This window comes from Hyaena hyaena, unplaced genomic scaffold, assembly GCF_003009895.1.
Source record: "Hyaena hyaena isolate Hyena2069 unplaced genomic scaffold, ASM300989v1 scaffold_60, whole genome shotgun sequence".
In the NCBI taxonomy this organism is placed as follows: domain Eukaryota; kingdom Metazoa; phylum Chordata; class Mammalia; order Carnivora; family Hyaenidae; genus Hyaena; species Hyaena hyaena.
This window is the reverse complement of record NW_024080692.1, coordinates 4315761-4337835: the sequence shown is the minus strand read 5'-3', so window position 1 is coordinate 4337835 and position 22075 is coordinate 4315761. Positions and strand designations below refer to the sequence as shown.

The following is a 22075-nucleotide window of genomic DNA, read 5'->3' as shown; positions in this document are numbered from 1 at the left end:
TCCTATCCGATCTCTTCTTCCCACAGGTCTATTTGTCTTGAATAGAGCATATGCCCTCTATCAGCATATTTCAATTCCGCGTCTCTTCTTTCCCCAGCTTGGAGAAACAAGGTCAGATTTATTGCCCTATCTTGGAAGAATTTCTTCCAAATTATCTCCAATCCATTTTGTTACTCATGCACTGCTGACTGGCATAAAATAAGACTTCTAAGATGATAACAATTTTTTTTTCTGTCTCCTCCGCTCCATTGCTTTCTGGTAAAAAAATTAATAAATAAATATCCCGACACTACTCATTCTTCTTTGCATTTGCTACGTTGTATCTTCTGATTTTCACAACAATTAGTTTAATGGATTTTTCGGGGCATTTGAATTTCTCCTCATCTAGCCTTCATGTTTAAGACATTCTTCTTCCCCTTTTCAATTCTCTTCCCTTAAAAAGAATCTTTTTAGGGGCACCTGCGTGGTGATTTTGGCTCAGGTCATGATCTCGCAATTCCTGAGACTGAGCCCCACATTGGGCTCTGGACTGAGAGTGGAGCCTGCTTGAGATTCTCTCTCTCCCTCTGCCCCTCCCCCACTCATGTGCACATGCTCTCTCTTTCTCTCTCTCTAAAATAAATAAATAAATAAATAAATAATAATAATAGGTAATTAATTAATCAAAACTTTTTATTGTGAAATTGCCCCAAAATACCCCAAAGGAGAAAGACTGATAAATGAAACTTTACAGACATCACACATTCAACGGTGTGTCAGTTGGGTCCTCTGGGAAGCAGGTTTTGAGATGGGGTTCAGAAGGCAGAAGCTGCATGCGGAGCGACACCCATGGAAGGATGTGGAAGGAGGCAGGATTGGGCCAGGGGAGCCGCCAGGCTGTGATGGAGAGTCAAAAAGTTTGTCACAGTCCAACAAGGAAGTCCAGGGCCAAGCTTATCGTGAGAGGAGTCCTGTGGTGGCAGACGTCGTCATCGGCTGGGGCCACCCCTGAGAAGATTGGGATGTGTGGTATACCTGAAGGATTAATGGCTCAGAGATGCCAGCTGACCACATTCCTCAAAGCAAACACATCAACTCAAGCCTTATTTGCTGCTTTTCCTCTCACAATCACAACGGAGCAAGGCTGGACCATGGGGCATTCAGGTGGATCTCCTGCATCTGCAGGTTCCTTTCTGCCTCCATTGTGTAATGGCGGCTCCATTTCCTCCTGCTGGTTAAGGTCAACTATGAAAACTGCCAAAGTAGTGACTGCTCTGCTTTCCTGCTGATCCCTGGATACACGAGTTCAAAGTGCCCATTAAATAACTCCCCATTCCCTGTTCCTCCTAGTTCCTGGAAGCCACCATTCTATGTTCTGTCTTTGTGAATCTGACTACCCTAGGTACATCAGAGAAGTATCATACAGTATCATGTAAGAATATCATACATATCATATAAGAATGATATAGTATTTGTCCTGTTGTGACTGGCTTATTTGGTTTAGTATGATGTCCTCAAAGTTCACCCATGTGCCAGAGTTTCCTTTGTTTTTAAGGCTGAATAATATTCTAGTGTATGGATGTACTACATTTTATTTATCCATTCATCTGTTGATGGGCGTGTGGCCAACCCCCATCTTACTGTCTGCTTTGTTGGACTGTTCCTGGTACCCACTCTGGGATGATGCTGCTGAGGCGGAGTTAGAAATACAATAAACAGGATTGGCTAGAGGAGTTGTCAGGCTTATGACATGTCTCAGAGTCATGGCATGACTCTATGTCATAGAGTCTCGACCAGCCCAACCCAATGGAGAGGTCTGGAGTAAAGTCTACCCATTATAGGAGTCCCCCCATTACATTTAAATGGCTGAGCTCTTGGAACACAGTCTTGCTTCATCATTGGCTGGAGCCTCCCTGGAAAGGGCATGGCCTTGGCTCAAAAACTGAGATAGACCTGAAGGAGTTAACATTTGGGCGCTGTCTCTGACCACCCTCTTTGTAGCTGAGTCAAACATCCCTTCTTAGAGGCAATCAGCATATTTCTGTGTCTGCCCTAGAAAAATTATCAACATTTTGCCAGTCTTGAATTATTAAGACACACTTAATTGGGTCAGTGAGTCTCTGGGCAAACTCTTTCTCTCCTGTCCTCATGAAATGCATTTTACCCTCAGCCAAGAGCCCGTCATTTTGGCATCTTAAACCATGGTCCAGCAGTCTAGATCCCACCCACAATAGTATCTGCAGAGCCAAATGCTCATCTCCTCCACTAATCTGTCTCCTCCTTAATCCCAGCTAGTGACATGAAGGAACAATGAAAAGACCACCTAGTCTTCTAAGTCTCCCACTTTCTTGTTTTGAATTTTATAACCCTTAAAAATATATCCCTTGTCCCTTAAATGACATTATTCATATACCTAATAGCAGGAGAGATAGATGTGGTTTGTGAATTTAATAAGCCTTGGGGAGCTTTCTGTCACATCCCACCTTCTTCATCCAAGAAATTCAGCCATGGACGTTTTCCAAGGATTTCCCTCCATTTCTCAACATTGAGTCCCAGCACCAAAGCCCCTTTTGTCTTACACTTTTAGGGCATTTCTTTGCATTGATTGGGGATTGGTCAGTCTTCTCATCATTCCACCTTTTCTCCAGAAGTTTGAGCTTCACTTTCACTAGACAAGCATCTGCAAAGCTCTAAGGATAGAGAATTTCTCTCCTTGGCTTTTCCTTTCCCTGTCACATTTCCTTAATCTCTCTCTCATGACTCCAGTTTTAATTTGTCCGCCTACATTTTGAACTTCCTACTTTTTGCATTATCCCTTGCATTTTCTCCAAGATTACCCCTCATATAGAGAGACGGTTTTTGTGCCCCTCACCTGGTTCTGGTGATGAACTCTGGTTTGCATTTGCAGCGAATGCCTCTACTTATAAATATCTCCCATGCGGTGCAGGTCACAGGGATAATTTCTTCTAGTTTCCACTTTTCCTGGTTAGGGGTAAGAGTCCAAAGGCAAGAATATCCATCCTAGGTCTGCTGTCTGGACTACTTTTTACAGCCACGCCATCATCCAATGTCTCTCACGGGTCTCCTGGTTGGAGGGAATCTCTTGGCCTCTTCGCACCATCAAATTACCAACGACGACAATTGTTTGTTTAATGCTTATTGGATTGTCAATAATTAACAATGTTCTGCCACAGCCACCAGATTGCAAAACACTGAGGAACCAGAGAGAAAAACTCTAAGGATTTCAGTGATTCATTCACTTCTCCCACACGCCAGCCTTTGCTGCAGTGTCAGATTTAATTTTTGTCTCTCCGGACGAAGGCCGGCAAGAACAATTCTCCCACATTGACTATCTCCACATGCAAAATGGGAGCAACATTTTCGTCCGAGTTGAATAATCAGTTCTTACAAAAAGGTGAAACAATCAGGTTGACTCTTTTTCCTTCCACTTAGTTGTTGAGCCGAATTGACTGATCCAATAGCGACAGATTCTAAGATAATGAAAAGTACTGTGGGCATCTAGTCGCATCATGTAGCAAGCTATTTTGTAGCATTCCTGCCAGATTCTGCAGTGTCCTGCCTGGTCTGCAGGGTATGTGAATACTTCCAGTGATGGAGAGTGTGCTACTTCGCCTACACTCAGCTCACGCCATTTATTAATAATTCATCAAGTCGTGCTGGAGTTGGTGTGAAGACATTTAATGGACATGCACCTTAGTTTCACTAGCAAGTGTTCCCTTCAACGTCATGTCCTAGAAAAGAGCCCAGAAACTACAGTTTTGTACTTATCTGGGACACTTCCTGCAGCATCCAGAATTTTGTTCTAAATACACCTCCTAATGCCGTATGATCACACCTACCTTCATCTCAACAATCCCTAGGACCTTTCCATTATTTCCTCTAGATTCATGTGGACTCTATGCATATTAGTTTCCTAAAAACTCTCCCTAGTGGGCCAAATATTTGGATAAGGGCCTGTTGAATACCCCCAAACTCTCCTACATTTATGATCTTCCTATGAGAAAGGGAGACCCAAGAGGTGACGCTACCTCCATGTTGTAAAAGTGGGTGATGGGGCTCCCTGGCATGAATAAAGCCTGTGACACTGCCACTCGTCACCACTGACAGGCATCTCTAACTGATGTATTCATCTACCCATTCATTCTCTGTCTTAGAATTTAAGGCAATACATATAATTCATATAGTAAGAAAAAGAATTAAAAGTGATTCTCAACCCCACCTCTCCCCGCCCCCAACACACACACTACCAATGCCACCACCAACATCAAGAACAGATGTTAAAGAGGAACAAAAAGAGACTAAAATCCAAACAGGTAGGAGGCTAAGAAAAAAAGTTCATAGGACAATGTCTTATACTTTTGTTTATAATTAAACCACAAGTTTCTCTCTTCTTTCCCTGGAAAGCTCAGTGGGTAATTAACAGAGCCCATGAAACTTGAGGAGTACTTACTGCATACTGAGTGTTTGCTCGGGATCACTTTAGGCAATGAACGACATTTAAGTTATAAGACTCAGCTACAAAAACGAAGATTCCTGTGTTCCAACTGTTTGATTGGCAAAGATAAAGAGCAAGAGTGACGTCTGGGATGAGGTGTGGGACATGGGCACTGTCAGGCTCAGCTGTGGGGACAGGAAGGTACTGCTGCCTTGCTGTAGGGCTGTGTGTCATCTTGCATCAGAAAACACACATGTTGTTTTTTTGGGGGGGGGCAGAAATTCCATCTCTAAAAACAAGTCTTAAAGAAATAAGTAGACAGGTATACAGAGATACATATCAAATGACATTTATTGATGTCTTATTTTTTTAATGTTTATTTATTCATTTATTTTGAGAGAGAGAGAGAGAGAATGTGCACATGAGCAGGGAAGGGGCAGAGAGAGAGGGAGAGGGAGAGAATCTCCAGCAGGCTCCACAATGCCAGCACAGACCCTGATGCGGGACTCAAACTCATGAACCACGAGATCATCACCTGAAATCAAGAGTCAGACCCTTAAGTGACTCTGCCACCTAGGAGCCCCTATTGGTGTCTTATTTTTAATAGTGAAAATTAAAAACAATCTAAGTAAATGTGCAGAGTAGAAAGCTCTGTGGTGATTGAAAAAGAAATGTCATTATATCTACACTGGCCTGAAGAAACATCCATGATATATATATTTGAAAGGTTCACAGATCATGTATAGTGCAATCACATTTTTATAAAAAAAGGAGAAATACTATTTGTAAAAGTACTTTAATGAATACGCATCTAAAATTTAATAGTGGCTATTTCCAGATGCTGGGAAGAATTTCAATAAAAGAATTTCACTGTTTACTTCATACTTTTCTATATTGTCTTAATTATTTCCCAGTGAGAATTGACATTACTTTTATTATCAGAAATAAAAAGGTCCCTTGTTCATGGCTCTGAGAGATGATAGAGTTTCCCCAGTTCAACTTCTTGATTTTATAGGTGAGGAAATGTAGAACAGAGAAGTGGTCACAGGTTTTTATAAAATTTCCTGAAGTTGCTCTAATGACTATTTTAATGTCTGTATAGTACTGCAAAAGTATGCTGATGAGACACTTAAGCTCATAGGCATTCACAACACAAATCGCACTCAACTTTGGGTTCTGTGCTGGATGTGGGAAGGGGCTCTAGAGAATTGATGAAGCATCATGTTTGGATTTGGTCGAAATCCAGTGGCTAACCATCAGAGGAATGAAGTGTCCTCAATGGTGGCTGCTCCCACCTGAGTCCTCTCCAGGTTATGCTACTCATGGGAAACTTAGCCCCTGCTTCCAAGTTGCTATTCATTTCTGGGTTGATGCTGTATCCTTCCAGCAATAAGGTATGCTGACAGCAGACCAGACCCTGCTTTGGTATGTCTACGTCCTCATTCATATATCCACACTTGTGCAGGGCTACAGTAATAGCACACTGGCCTATAAGTAGATAAACCAAAACAAAAATCCTGTCACCAGTCATGAAGATAAAATAAGAGTTAAAATGGCGCCTCTGTGTAATGTGGTCCATGGGGAAGCTGGCTTCTAGGAATTGGGGTGACCGCTCAGACTCAAGAAACTGGATTCTGATTCTATAAAAATGTGTTGGGTTGGGGGGAGGTAGGGATGGTTGGGGTAGTTCTTAGGCTTTCGTAAACCTCTGCTTAGATATATGAGCCATCCTTTTTTACTTTTATAACACTGGTGAATCATTTATTGGGGCAACCTTTTCATTCTTCCCTTTTAAAAAACATATCTTCATAAAACATTTATGAGTAAATAAACTGTTCTAGATGGGCTGTTACAGGCACTGAGCTCCACTGACAGGGTACTTTCTTCTGCCTGGGCTTGGCCTTGGGAATCCTAAGGTTACAGAGAGTTCAGGAAGGTACTTGGCAAAGATGTCTGCTCATGCTAATGTGCTGGTTGTGTCTGAGCTGGCGCGTTGGGCCAAAGGTGTGGTCTTCGAAGGCTGAGTTGGGTTGGGACCCGAATATGAGGTCCAGTCCCTGGAGGAATGAGACGTGGATGGAACGTTGCTTATCTGTGTTCTGGAGGGTCTGTGCGAGTTGGACCTACTGGTGGGCAACTTCAAGAGTTTGAAAAAAGGATCAGGAAAGTCCTCTCAGTCCTGACACTTGTAGACCAAGGCCTTGTAGACCTGACCTTGTAGACCGGCTCTTCTGACTCTCAAGAAGAGCTGGCGCATGGGCAGGGGCCCAGCTGGTTTTGTATCTTCTTTGCCCCCACTGCTCTGCCTGAGCTTTGGAGAAGCATGTTGTTGCTTTCACAAATATCCCCATAGATAACCCAGTGGAGGTACAAGGAAGCTGGTAGCTGAATGGGATTGAGAAGGTGGAAGAGGAGAAGTAAAGAGATTTTCCCCATCTCTCTACAAATTCCACATCATAAGAACCAGGGTTCTGAGAAAGACTACTTCTAAAAATACCTCCCTCTCATACCTGGATGCTAACACTTGGCATTTCCTTATTCATGCATTCACCCATTCATTCATCCACTCATCCATTCACTTATTTATTCACTCATTCATATGTTCATTCATTCATTCACTCATTCATTGCGTCAGGCATTACACAGCTGGGATGTGATAGACACAGACCTAATCCCAGCCCTCACAGGATCTATAGAGGCTAGTGAAGAAGGAGATAGTAACCAAAGAACTGCAGGAATAAATACATAGTTTAAAAATGCCATGAGTGCACAGTGGAGAAGAACATGGTGCAATCATTATAAAATAAGGGTGATCGGCCTTCGTGAGGAGGTCCAAGGAAGGACTGATCATTGCTGCTTGCCCTCTTCAGTTCAAGGAACTGATGTCAGCTGAAGTGGACAAGACCTGGCCCAGATAACGCTCAGGAATGAGGGAGAGACAGGTCTCTGATTTTTGGGGGGCTGTATCGTAGTTTCTTCCTCCCCTGAGCCCTTCTCCTGTGTGTCGCCTTCACTGCTCCCACAAAACATGCACACTTCTGACAACTCTGGTCACCAAATGTGTAGGGATCTCCCCCCACACCAAGCAATTCTCTGCGACACCAGCTGTATGCTACGATGTAACCCAATTCTGACACTACCTTCCTGGAGTTAGTGTCAGATCCCACAGGTTAAGGGCTCAGTCCCCCAAGACTGCTCCCACCCAACCTCAGACATCTATCTGGTCATTACTTGGGCTGCTGACCAACCCACTAGGAGTATGAGGTTCCCACACTCCTCGAGTTCAATTAATTTGCTAGAGTAGCTCACAGAACTCCGGGAAACACTTACATTATCAGTTTATTAAAGGAGATGATACCGGATACAGATGAATGACCAGATGCAAATAGATATCAAACACTTGCTGAGCACAGTAGCTCCTGTCCTCATGGAGTTGGGGTCTGTCACCCTCCCTATGTGAATTTGTTCACCCCCCTGGAAGCTCTTGAAGTCCCATATGATTGGGATTTTCTGGAGGGTTCCTCACATTAGACATGATCAATTATTAACTCCATGTCCAGCCCTTCTCACCTCTCTGGAAGGTGGGATGAGGGGCCAAAAATTCTAAGCTTTCCAGGGGTCTTTCCAGCCCCCACCAAGGAACCACCTGGGAGCCCACCCAGGATCACCTAAAGGGAGCAGATTTTTCTAGTGCACTTATCATCTAGGGAATTACAAAGATTTTAGGAGCTCAGTGCCAGAAACCAAGGGCAGAGACCAATTGCATTTTCTGTTATCTCACAGGTGTGTACTCAGTGCTAGGCACTTCCCCAACCTTGTCCATTTGAGTCTCAGAAGGCCTGTTGGGGGCTGGGCCCATAATTCCTCACCTGACAAATGAAAACCCAAGTTCAGAAAGAAGTGACTTGCCCATGGCCTTGTGCCTTGTGAGTAACAGAGCTAAGGTTTAAGCCCAACACGTGATGTAGCAAGTAGGATTTATTTCCTCCTTAGTCAATGGGAAGCATCTGGGGAGCCATTTTTCTCTTGGAGCATGAGGGAGGGCTTGGGGGGCCTGTGTGTGGGAGAAGAGAACATAATTCCCAAAGAAGGGAGAGGAAGAGAAAGGATGCAGAATCGGGCCTCTGGTCCATTTAAAGAAAGCACGGGGGCTCCCGGGTGACTCAGCCGATTGAGCATTGACTTTGGCTCAGGTCATGATCATGCGGTCTGTGGGTTCAAGCCCCATGTCGGGCTCTGTGCTGACAGCTCAGAGCCTGGAGACTGCTTTGGATTCTGTGTCTCCCTCTCTCTCTGCCCCTCCCCAAAGCATGCTCTGTCTCTCAAGTCTTCCTGTGTCTCTCAAAAATGAATAAATGTTTTAAAAAATAAAGGAAGCACAGATCACACAGTACAGCCAGCCCTGTCCTATCTGACTGTCTGAGGGCAAAATGTCACAGCCAGCAGCTCTGGTCACGGGTGGAACACAGTTGTGATATTCCGGGGGGGTGGAGGGTGGGTGGGTGTAAACATGTTTGCCCACCCATAGAACACGAGCACCAACTAGTCAGAATGGATGGCCAGAGAGCTGTCAGTCCCAGAACTGAGGCCTTCTGGGTGTGGGGAGGCAGGGAGGCAGGGAGGCACTGGGAGTGAGGATGGAGGCGAGGAGCAGTGTCTACTTGCCAAATAGTTCAGTGTTCAACGGCACTCAGGCCCACCTGTTGGATAACAGCCCTGGCTATTGCTACCTCAGTGACAGCTTAGCTGGAGGTAAAAAAAAAGAAAGAAAGAAAGAAAACCCAACCCAAACCAAACCCAATGTATCAGTGTTTCTTTGATGGAAACCGGTCTGAAGTCTTGTTTAATCCAGAGAGTAATAAAAAAGAAATGTGAGCCAACCTTCAAAATGGGGAGATTCGAAAGTCCATTTTCTTTTAATAACAGATCTCAGGTCTGGCATCCAGGGCCCATGGGGCCCGCAGAGTCTGCTTGGTGATAGCACAGTAGAATCTGTCTCCGGTGTTCAGGGCAGGCTTCCCAGGCGATGCCTCTGTCGGCCCAGCCCTGAGGCCAAGTATGGGGGCCGTTCAGCCGGCACTGCTGTCTCACAGAAAGTGATTGCCCCATGTCTGTGTCTCTGTCAAAGGAAAAAGCCGTAGAGGGACAAGAGCAAAGTATTTCAGGAAATATGGGCAAGAGGGTCTTTCTCTACGGAAGAGAAAGCCCTTCCCACTCATTTTTAATCTTGCAAAATCGTGTCTGTGCCAAAATGGCAGACTGGTCCTCCTCAGTCACCTCGCTCCCTGCCTGGTTTCTCTGGGTGCTGAGTTTATGCCCTGTTGTAGGCGATGTTTCGGACGGTTCTTCTGATGCCTCCTTGGTGGCCCAGCTTCGACGAAGCTGGAAGTGTGGATCGGCATTTTAACACAGTGATTCTCATGCAGGTGGCCCAGGTATGGCCCTTGGAGCAGGGGTGGGCCAGCTCTTTTGGCGAAGGGCCGGGGAGTAAATATTTGAGGCTGTGCAGACCACACTCTTGTCACAAGTACTCAGCTCTGCCGGTGTAGACAGTATGTAAATCCGGTGAGGCTGGCTGTGTTCCAGTGATGCTTTATTTACACAACAGGACGCACGCAGGCAGGATGTGGCCCCCAGGCTGCCGTTTGCTGACCCCTCGAGGGGATAAAATGAGATCGTTTATGACAGTACTGGGCATATGGCGATGTCTGAGCCTGGGCTCCCCCTAGACACAGAGCCTCAAGCAAAGACTGCCAGGCTAGTGAGTGGCTTATTCGACAAAAATCCCAGGACACAGGGCTGAGACAGGGGCACTGCATGGGGGGCGGGGGGGAGGGACATTCAATACAAAGATGGCACTAGGGTCATCGGGAGGCTTCCTTCCTAGACTTTGTGAGAATCCTGATGGTGGATCCACTCTCCACCAAGGTTTGCCCCATGGGTTTCTGACTCTCCCGCCCCTCTGGGTTATATGTGTGGGCACGGAGCAGACGAGGCAGACGTCCTTGGGTCGGAGAAGCCGGGATGGAGGCCAGAGGCATGAGATTCACGCGGAAAGTGAAGCACCATGTGGTTTTGCTGGCAGGAAACCTGCACACAAATGGGTCATAGTGGAAGTGACCGGGAGGAAGAGATGAAGTCAACATCAAGGGGTCAGGGGTCATGGCAGAAGTGACTGGGAGGAAGAGGTGAGGCCGGCCGGCACAGACAGGTCATGGCGAAAGTGACCGGAAGGAGGAGGTGAAGTCAGCACTGAGACGTCATGAGTCATGGTGGAAGTGACTATGGGGAAGAGGTGAGGCCAGCACAGATGAGTCATGGCGGGAGTGACCGGGAGGAAGAGGGGAGGCCAGAAGGATTTGAGGCATCGGGACAAACAGAGCCTGATTCAATGAATTCAAGCCACCCTGATGTCAATCAGCATTTCAATTCATTATTCTCAGGAGGGACCCAAGAGAACAGCAACGGCCTCCAGGCTTGTGATGCTTGGAAATGGTGCCAAGTGGGGAGACCTCCTGGAAATCCCAGGTGCAGAGGTGTTTCCGTTTAAGAGTCGCAAAGCATCAGTGGATTCAAATATGTAGACATTCTTATTTCTTTGTTTTTTTTAATATTTTTATTTATTTCTAGGAGAGAGAGAGAGACAGCGTGAGCAGGGGAGGTTCAGAGAGAGAGGAAGACACAGACTCTGAAACAGCCTCCAGGCTCTGAGCTGGCAGTCAGCACAGAACACGACGCGGGGCTCAAACCCACGAACCGCGAGATCATGACCTAAGCGAAAGTCGGACACTCAACCGACTAAGCCACCCAGGCGCCCCAAGACATTCTTATTTCTTGCTCAGTTCTGTTGGAGAGTTCATTTACAGAAATATTTGTGAAGCACGGATCACCATGTGACAATCCTGTAAAACTCTTACTGGCATCCCCAGTTTGCAGATAAAACTTGAGCGCCAAGAAGTTGAATAGCTTGCATAGATATTTCTTGACCCGCTCTGAGCTGAGGGCCCTCAGCTACTACCTGGCAGAGGGAGATTTTAAATCCGGTCTTCTGAGGCTTCGGTCCTCATTCTCTGTACTATAGATTTGGAAGCAAATGGCAAGACCATTTGCTTCAACCTTGCACCCAGGAAATAATTTCTCTTGGGGCCACCCCTGGTGTTGAGGGGAAACATGGCTTCTCTGCCACCTTTTTCTTTCAAGATGAATTTAGTGTGCGTTTATATCTCTCATTGACTGTTGATTAGAGCCGATCTGGATTGGAGAGGATACAGAAGTAATTGTCACTTTGTCCAGAGGGGGGATGAGCAAAACAGCCAGTCATTTACATGGCATGTGTGGGTTTTTTAGAGGCCATGGTGTGAAGAAGCCCGGGGAGGTAATGGGGTGCAGGTAGGTACCAGAGCTGTGCAGTGGCCTCAGCAGATCAGATGCCCTGGGATAACTGTTGTCTCTCTTAAAAACTTTTAAGATATATTTTTAAATTTTTATTTATTTTTGAGACAGAGCTTGAGCAAAGGGTAGAGGGAGACACAGAATCTAAAGCAGGCTCTAGACTCTGAGCTGTCAGCACAGAGTCTGACCCGGGGCTCGAACTCACAAGCCGTGAGATGGTGACCTGAGCCGAAGTGGGCCGCATAGCCGACTGAGCCACCCAGGCGCCCTAACCGTTGTCTCTTTTCAAGGCATGTGACCCGGTTGAAAGTCACCTCTGTTGGGCTTGGAAAAGTCCCCGGCAAGAGAATTCTACTCGAGTCAGTCTGGCAGAGCCACACTTAAAATCAGATGGGATGGCAAAAGGGCAGCTCAAGGGGAACAGTATCTGCGCGTAAATTAATGCCGACCTTGTTGGAATAACTTGCACTCTTCAGTGTTCGCAGCTGTGGGGTCCCTAGGGAGTTGTCTGGCTACATGTGATTTTACATATCTGACAGCTAAATCAGAGATCCAAATGCCAAATCCGGCACTCGGGAACATTATGTGGGCTTGTGACACTCCCAAGGGGACTTCGGATCCATAAAGCAATGAATGGATTACAATGAGGCATAAATATAGCACTTTCATCTGTGACATACAGTCCCGCTCTATTATTTCTCACATTGTTATGTGAAGGAAATCTATACCCACTCGCTCAAGTCTGTTCTCACAGAAATTAAAACATTTTTTTGAAAAGAGCTTTAAGGGGGGAAAGAAAAAAGCTCTGGATGCATCTGGAGTAAACCAGAACACGGTATAAAGAGTGTGAGAATTCCACGGAGGTAATTTGCAATATAGGGTACACTCCAGAAAGCAGTGATCCCAGGCTGGTGTGTCTCCTCCAGCACCAAAGAGCTGTGTGGCTTTGGGCAAATCGTTTCATCTCTGTGGGCCTCAGTTTCATTATTTGTCCAGTGGATTCCACAGTTATGGGCATGTGCTCTCATGGGGTGGGCAAAAAGATGCACGGTGTGGTACAGGAAGAAAATATTAGGACTCCCTTTGTGCTTTTAAAATTTCTAATTATGTATGTATTTTTACAGGGCACATTATCTATTAGCATAGTGGTATTATCTATTGTTTATAAATGAATAAATATGCATATATGGGGAGGGTATGCAGAAAAAGGCCTTACCGCTACAAGGAGGTGAACCACGTTTGGAGGCCACTGATTTAACCCACCTGGTTATCCCCAAAGGCTGAGAAGTCCTCTTTGGATCTCATAGTCCATGATTCAATGTACCTGAAGAGCGCTCTCAGATTTCCCAGATTACTCCCATTAGGGTTGAGTGCATCAGCTGTCTAAGAAAAGAACCTGTGCCCTTTTGGATTGGGCTGCAGAAACGTGGGCTCAGAAAGCACAAGACGCAATTAATGGACCCGTTAGAACCGTGCCTTCTACGGCCACCCTCCGTGTGACGCTACCTTTGCAAATAATTTTAATTCCTCATCTTTGTTTCACACTACAGAGTTTGCAGATCAATTTCAAAAGTCGTCTTATATGTACATATGGAAACAGGGCAGGTATTGTGGGGTTTTTTTCTGTTTTCTATGTAAGGAAAGATTCCAAAAGGCTTAATGACTTCCCCACGGCCACCCGAACCCCCATTCTGATAAGGACTCCAGAGGTCTTTGCACTTCTAACCAAGTGCAAATGTGCTCCCTGGATCCCAGGGAGAATTAGGTGACAGTGTAGGAGCCAGCCAGTGTAAATGCAACCCCCAGCTAGGTGGATCAATAGCGTCATTCTTGTGTACACAAGACCTCGCATTATTCAGGGAGGCCTGGCAGAGAGAGGAAAGCAGATGCATGGGCCCCTCATGCCACCAGCTGTCATGGCTTGCTCCGCTGCAGTTCCTGACAAGTGCTGTTGTGACAGTCTTTCTACGCGGTTGCAGGGAGCAGCTTGGGAGAAACAGGAACAAGATGCCTTGTTTACAGAGGTGTGAGGGAACAAAGAACACAGATGTACTTAAGAGAAAGGAATTTTTAAGAAGGTCTGTGGCCCTGCCAGGTGTGTTAGCACTAGAAGATGCCAGGTATGGCCACGCCCCTGCACTGGCCATTGTAAATGGGACCTGCTCTCGGGACAGACCCTTTCCCCATTGCACTCCTTCATACAATCATGTGATAATGACCAGCAGAAATGCTGTATCCTTTTTACCCTGAAGTGACCTCCCCGTGGTAAGAAAGGCAATGCGATTTTTGCTAACCGTGATGGTGCTGACGGGGTTGTAATAGAATTTAAATATTTACTTGTCTGTTTCCTCCTCAGGATTGCAAATTCCTTAAAGGCGGATGTCTGTCTTGTTTATTCCATATCCTCAGACTCTCCCCACCCGCCACCGCCCTGAGTCTAATCCGTAGACGATTCTGATATTTGCCTATTGAATGAATGAATTGTAACTCACATGTCGGCAAGCCCTCTGTGAAGCCTCTTTTTTGCTCTGCATTTACCTTAAAGCAGGACTCAGAATCTCTTAAATTCACCATAGAAAATGACTTTAATTAACACTTGCCACAATGCAGATCACCAGCAAAGGTTTACTATCAGAATGTATCAAGAGTGCCTACAAGCTGACAGAAATAAGACAATCTCTTTGAGAAAGGGATCAAGGATTGAACAGGAAATTCACAAAGGGGGAAACCAAAACAGACCATGACAATATGAGAAAAAGAAAGCTTTTCCTTGTAAGTAATCGTGGAAATGCAAGTTTAGGACACTGAGATCCCATTTTGCTCCCTTCAGTGTAAAAGCATTAAAAAAAAACCAACAACAACGAAAAAAAAAAAAAACCCAGCTGTACGATTTGTTGGTGGTGGCATGGAGCAGCGGATTCCTTACATTGTTGGCGTGAGTATAAATTGGTACAACCACTTTGAAGAGCAATTTGGCACCATCAGGTAAAATTGAATTTGTACGAACTCAGCAGCGATTGTGCACCTAAGATAGATCCCAGCGGTCTTCAACCATTTATCGCGGAGAATTGAGCCCTAATGTCCTGAGGCATCATTGTGTGAAATGAATTAACTTCTCATTTAATGCATCTAGAATGGTGCTAGTTACATACCATTCATGGGAACTCGAAAAATAGTCATCATTCCAATTATCTTCTGTGTTCTGTGGTTCAGAGGAGGAACCCCGATTGAGAAAGGCTTCCCCTTGGCAAAGTACGCGAGAAGTCATGAAGAATGTCAGGAACTTGTTGCTTGAAAGAAAAAAAAACAATTCAAAACAATCTAAATGTCCATCAAGAAGAGGGGAAAAAAAAAAAAGAATCGTGGTCTATTCCTGCAATGGAGTGCTATGCAACAGTTAAAAAAAAAATAGACAACCTACAACCACTTGTATTGATAAGGATGAATATAAAAAATGTCACGGTGAAGGAAGAATCAAATTGCAATAAAATAAATGCAATATGATTCCATTGAGATGAAATTTTTTTTATTTCTTTATTTTGAGAGGGACAGAGTGTGCATACGTGGGTGTGCACAGGGGAGGGGCAGAGAGAGAGAGGAGCAAGAGAATCCCAAGCAGGCTTCACGCTAGCACAGAGCCCAGCGTGAGATCATCACCTGAGCTGAAATCAAGAGTCAGATGCTTAATTGACTGAGTCACCCAGGTGCCCCTCTATGAAATTTTAAAATAGTCAATTTGCTGTCTATTGTTATATATTCCTTATATGTACTTACATACATGGTAAAAAAATATGAAAACAATGCATGGGCATGATAAACTTCAGGGTCAGGAGAGTGGTTATCCTTCAGATTATTTTTAAATTATGATATAATATTAAAATATAATAATATATAATCATGTATTAACACATTACACTTTATATAATAAATTTAACATCACATAAATATATAATATATAATTATCATTATTATATGTCATCAATAGATTATATTATTCCCTACCTTGTTCTGGATGTTAAAGTCGATGATTTCAAGAATGTGCCATGTTAAAAAATAAGCAAAATATACACCAGTCCCTACTTCTACCCCAATCTCTGCCCCAGTCCATCTGCACTAAAGCAATTGAGTTGCATGACTTCTCTTTCGGGAGACAGAGGAAATTTTTCTTGACATAATTTTATTTTTTAATTAATTAATTTTTTTAATGTTTATGTTTTTTAATGTTTATGTTTATGAGAGACAGAGGGCGAGTGGGGAAGGGGCAGAGAAATGGGGACACAGAATCGGAAGCAGACTCCAGCCTCTGAGCTGTCAGCACAGAGCCCCACATGGGGCTCGAACTCATGAGCTGTGAGATCACGACCGGAGATGAAGTCAGATGCTTAACCGACTGAGCCATCCAGGCACCCCCAAGAGATTTTTTTTTTGACAGAATCCAATCATTTCACTCTCCAGTTCAAAAGGGTATGCTGTTTTCTGAGTGCTGCCGACAAAACCCAAATTCTGCTGTGTGGCATTCGAAACTCTCCAGAAGCGGGGTGCAGACCACTTTAGAGGCAGCTCTTCAATCTCCCATTTTCAGGCACTTTACATTCTTTTCCGACTGGAGTGTTTGCCATTTTTCATATATACTGTCATGCTTTTCCATCTCATGCTTTTGCTTATCACATTTTTGCTTTTTGGGAACTCATTCCCTCCTTTCAATTTGATGTTATGTACCAAAGCCTTAGTATGTCCCTATGCTTGCACAGAGCAAGTCACCTGCAAAGACATAGTTGAAGATGCACACACAGATTTAGCTTACGAGTGTGTACTGTAGCATCGTCTCTAATGGTAAAAATATTAAAAATAACCTTAATGTCCAAGGGATCCATTCCACATAGGACACACCACCTAAAATTAAAAGCACACATTCCTGAGTCAAAAGGTAGACTCCCTGAGTCAAGTCCCAGCTCTGGAACATTTTGGCACATTCCACCTGTATGATCGCAGCCTCTCTGTGCCTACGCATTCTAATCTGTAACACGGGAATAAACCATTACCTCCTTCACAGAGTTATTAGGGGGTTTACATGTGTTAATACTTGTGAAAGCACTTAGAACAGGGTCTGGCACATTGGAAATTTATTTATGGATGGCGAATTTTGGAGATATGTTATCTACAAACTTCTGGCCTAAAAGAATGGTCACAATCTATTTTGGTGTCCTAAACCTAGGCATGATTCTTGGTAGTTAAATCTAACATCATACTAATCTAGCTAAGGGCTTAAAAACCCTATGTTGAATGCATAAATTGCCACTAGTTAGCTGAGTGCTTTTTAATTTTAGGTTCTAAAGTAGTGAATCAGTTTTGAGGAGTCAAGTAGAAAAACCCAAGTGTTACAGGGTGAGTCTTACAAGTAAAGTGAGAAGGAACTAGATTAGGATAAAAAGCCAAGCAGAGGACTAAAAGAAGAAAACACACGGGTTCTGGAGTCAGTAACTCTGACTCTGCCACTGACTTTGGGCTGTGGCCTTGGGCCTATTTCCCTGACATCCAGTTAGGTTTCCTTTTCTGTCAAAGAAAGACAATATCCACCATGATTAGCTCTTTGAAAAGTTTGGAAATTATATAATTAATAATTTGTGTTACTCTGTGCCAGGTGCTGGTCAAAGCTTTTCTCTCTCTCTCTTTTTTGTTTTTTTTGGTAGAGGGGAGGGGAACAGAGGGACAGAGAGAGAGATGGGGGAGGGGAAGAGAGAGAGAGAGAGAGGGGGAAGAAATTGAGAGAGAGAATCTTAAGCAGACTCCACACTCAGCATGGAATTCGGTATGGAGAATTGATACCATGACCTTGGGATCATGACCTGAGCTGAAAAGTCGGATGCTCAACTGTCTGAGACGCCCAGGTGCCTCACTTCTCACATTTTCTCTAATCCTCACAACAACTTCATGGGGTATATTGTGGGTTGAATTTTGTCTCCCTAAAAGATATGCTGGAGTCCTAATCCCAAGTACCTGTGAATGGGCCCTTCCTTGGAAACAAGGTGTTTGCAGATGTAATTAGTTAAGATGACATCATACTCGAGGGCGCCTGGGTGGCTTAGTCAGTTAAGCGTCCGACTTTCGCTTAGGTCATGATCTCGCGGTTCGTGGGTTCGAGCCCTGCGTCGGGCTCTGTGCTGACAGCCAGTTCAGAGCCTAGAGCCTGTTTCAGAGTCTGTGTCTCCTTCTCTCTCTGACCCTCCCCTGCTCACGCTGTCTCTCTCTCTCTCTCTCCTAGAAATAAATAAAAATATTTAAAAAATAAATAAATAAATTTATATGCCCTTTGGAATCATTTGTAAAATTTTTAAAAAGTACTGATACCTTGGTCCAAACCCCAGTAATACTGACTTAGTTGGTCTGCAGTATGGCCCAGGCAAGGTGATNGCGGTTCGTGGGTTCGAGCCCTGCGTCGGGCTCTGTGCTGACAGCCAGCTCAGAGCCTGGAGCCTGTTTCAGTCTGTGACTCCCTCTCTCTCTCTCTCCTAGAAATAAATAAAAACATTTAAAAAAAAAAGATGACATCATACTGGATTAGGGTGGGCCCTAAACCCAGTGACTGTTGTCCTTATAAGAAGAGGAATTAAGGACACAGGCCCAGGGCAAATGCCATGTGAGGACTGAGGCAGAGATGGGAGCCATGTGTCCAGGAGCCAAGGAGCACCACAGATGACGGGCACACCCCAGAAGCTGGAAGACAAAGAAGGCCCTTGGAGCCTCAGAGGGAGCATGGCCCTGCTCACACCTTGATCGTAGACTTCTAGCCTCCAGAACTGAAGAGAATAGGTTTCTGTTGTTCCGAGTCACCAGATTTGTGGTAACTTGATACAACAGTCCTAGGAAACTAATACGGATGCCATTTTGACAGAGGCAGAGATGGAGGCTCAGAACAGGTACGCTCTCAGGCAGCTGGTGAGCCAGCTAGGATTTGAAACCAGGGCTGACGCTGGAGTCTGTGCTCTTAATAACTGGATAATATTCAGTTGAATTCTGGGTAGCTTCATTCTTATTTTGGGGAGTGCCAAAGTTTTTATTTGCAACATTTACATTTTGATATACTTCACTATCTACTGTCCCAAAAGGCATCATTCCGTGGTATGAGTGGTATTGTCACATGGTTATCTGAAGTCTGTCCTCATTATCCCAGCTGAGTCTATGTTCAAATTATACAATTTTCAGGAGCTTCACATAGCAGGGTCCTTGAGCCCCGCTGGGGATGGCAGGCTGGGGCTGAGGTGCTTTCTCCATGGCTCTTGGGGGAAAATGTTCCAACAGCTATGCCCCCTGAGCCAGGACGGAAGCAAGCTGCTACATGCACGACACGTGATAGCCACTTCCGGAGGCCCTTGCTGACTTGGAGAGAGAATGAAGAAGTGAATAAGTAAAATCTGAACTACCCCTCAAATTCCATTTTGCCCCCCAAATTTACCTTCTTCATCCATCAAAATGATGTTTCAGTTTGCAAATATCTTCATTTATTCTATTGCCTCTCTGTCTCTCTCTCTGTCTCTCTCTCTGTCTCTCTCTCTCTCCCCCTCTCCTCCTCTCTGTCTCTGTCTCCAAAGATATTCAGGGAAATGCATGCCTGACAGAGATGACTAGAAAAGCAGAGGCGATCCAAGACTGCATTTCCAGCACTGGTGTGAACTTGGCTTTGTTTAATTAGTCATACCTTCGAAGACAGGAAAGCTTCCTGGGTACATACCATCTACCTCCTTTTCACTTTTCATTTACCTTCTTTTCACCCCATGACTGCAGCTTTATCAAGAGCCTCCCTGACATGGTTCCACAGCAAATATAGCAACACGATCTATTTGGGGGCTTCTGCTCTTGGTTTTCAGACGTAGGGCTGCGAGAAACCTATTCATTCACCTCTGTGGGCTCCAGGCTACCATAGGTTGTTATTCAGGTTGATAAAAGCTGTCCCTGGGAGAAACTCCTCCATCATGGCAAGCGTGACCCTGACTCAAGAGTGTAAGCTGAGCCCAGGCACACCTGTACTTCTGACAGATGAGCCAGGCACAGAAAAGCCTCTGCTGACAAGCTTATCGGACAGCAGACACCTGCAGAGGGGCCCACACCTTTTCTTCGTGAAGGCTCCTACGGCAGTTTTGATCCAACAGGTCTGTGCACACTGTCAAAGAGAGATTACCTGGAGATTCACAAAGGGGTTGGATTATGCCAAGCCCTAACGTCATGCTTGGAAGGAAATACAGCCACTCATTCATAACACGGGCTCTGTTTGATGGAATCCGTTGTACACTCCTCGCTGGTTTTATTCCAAATAAAATCCCATCTTTGTCTCGTGAGATAAAAGTGAAGGTGAAGGCGATTTGGACACATTAGGACCACTGTGTGCCTTCACAGGAGCAGAGCCGAGTATTTAGTATCTGTTTAATACTCCGAAGGACCGATGTGACGGAAGTGCCGTCACCCCATATCCTGATTTCACAGATGAGAAAACTGAATTTGGAGATGTGAAGTCACTTTGTGAAACCGCACATCTCATTAGCGCCAGGCAGCACTTGGAAAGGGGCCCTTCCAGGGCTATGGCCATTAGCAGCTATCTCCAAGGAAATTGACCCAGAGAACCCAAGGCCCAGGGGCTTGGGGGGAATTAATTCTGTTTTGGGTCCTTCATTTGGGGGGCTCATACTGTTATGCATCGGCTCTATGGCCGGTAGACCCGCAGGCATGACCCTGCCATCTAGAACTTGGGGCAGACGTGCAGAACAGCCTGGGGTGACCAGCAGGCTGTGCCTTCAGCCTCCATGCAAGTCTGAACAAGAGGTGAGTGGTCCCACTCTGTCAATTTAGAGGCACATCAATCTAGACTTGGAAACGGTGCTTCTCACTCGGGAGCAATTTTGTCCCCCAGAAGACATTTGGCAATGTCTGGAGACATTTTTGTCGTCACAGATGTGAGGGGGTGCTGCTGGTGTCTAGCGGGTAGAGGCCGGGGCTGCTGCCCAGCATCTCACAACGCACAGGCTGGCCCCACAGGAAAGAATGATCTGGCACAACACGGCAGTAGCGCCAAGGTTGAGAAGCTGCTCTGAAATCTTATCACCCCCCGACATGTGAAGTTCTTGGCACAGAAGCTAGCAACAAATGGGAGCTTATTTATCATCCATCATCTGTTTCCAAGTGTTGCTGTGTGATGGCCAAGTCTGTGGTCCTGGGTGGGTGATCCCGGGGGGGTTAGGAGGACCTGGTCCTTCCTCCTCTGGGTGACCGCACAGGGCCACTATGTGCCAGGTGCGCGCCAGAATCTGGCCACCTGGTTTGTTCTCTAATGCTAGTGCTCTTGTTAGCATGTGTGCTCCTTGTAAATTCATGCCTTCACTGAAGGTTTTTTGTGCTAGATTTTTTAACAGAGGAGGCAAGGTATGTGACTAGCAGTGGGGAGCACAGACTGATCTCTAAAAAGCCACTTATTGAGTCTGAACTCTAAGGCTCTGGTGGACATGGAGTCCATAAGGACAGCACCGTGAAGAGGAAAGAGCATGGTCGGTGGAGTCCAAACTGGCCTTTGATTCATAGCTCAACCCCTTCTCAGAACTACCATTTCCTCATGAGTGAAACAAGAGTGATAATCCTTACCCTCAAGGGTCAGTGGGAGAATTCACTGAAATAATGAGTATAAAGTACGTAACCCAGCAGGTGGCATGATAGACACTTACATGGTACCCATCGTTAGGAAAAGGTTAGGACAGGCTGGCCTTCGAGGTCTGCCCGAAGCCTAGTTGTAGCCTAGTTAAAACAGTGACCTGAAGGCTGTTTGGATGACATTGCCCACCTTTCTGCTGGTCCCCATGTACCCAGGCACTTTCCTGACACAGCTGGGTTGGCACCATGGGTTGGGATGGTATCAGGACTCCTGGGGAGCTCTCAGCAGGGGAACTGGGTCAGCTTTTGCTGAGATGGGTCTTGAGTATTGAAAACAAATGAGGGAGCATTCAAGAGGAAATGGGCCATGACCCCGTTCTGCTACTATCTGTCCTGGGAGGCGGCTGTGGTGTAAGAGATGCATGTGACCGGCAGCTCCATCCCCGCACTGTGCAGCCCTCAGTGAGTGACATATACTGTTGGAACCTCGCTTTTCTTCCCTCTAAAATGGAGAATATTGGCTACTTCGTGATAGTTACATAAAGATTCCATGATGACTGGGGGGAAGGCAATGTTGACAAGGATAAATAATCAAAACATAAGTATCTGGCTCTA

At 45.3% G+C, this 22075-nt stretch overlaps 1 long non-coding RNA gene across 3 annotated transcripts in view; it reads left to right on the top strand.

The window, feature by feature from the left end:
- Positions 1-22075, top strand: part of LOC120231670 — an 80007-nt gene that overhangs the window by 43639 nt on the left and 14293 nt on the right. For all 3 annotated transcript variants that reach the window (XR_005528378.1, XR_005528377.1, XR_005528380.1), the window contains one exon: positions 19417-19548. This is a non-coding gene — a long non-coding RNA (uncharacterized LOC120231670). The remainder of the gene's footprint in view (positions 1-19416; positions 19549-22075) is intronic.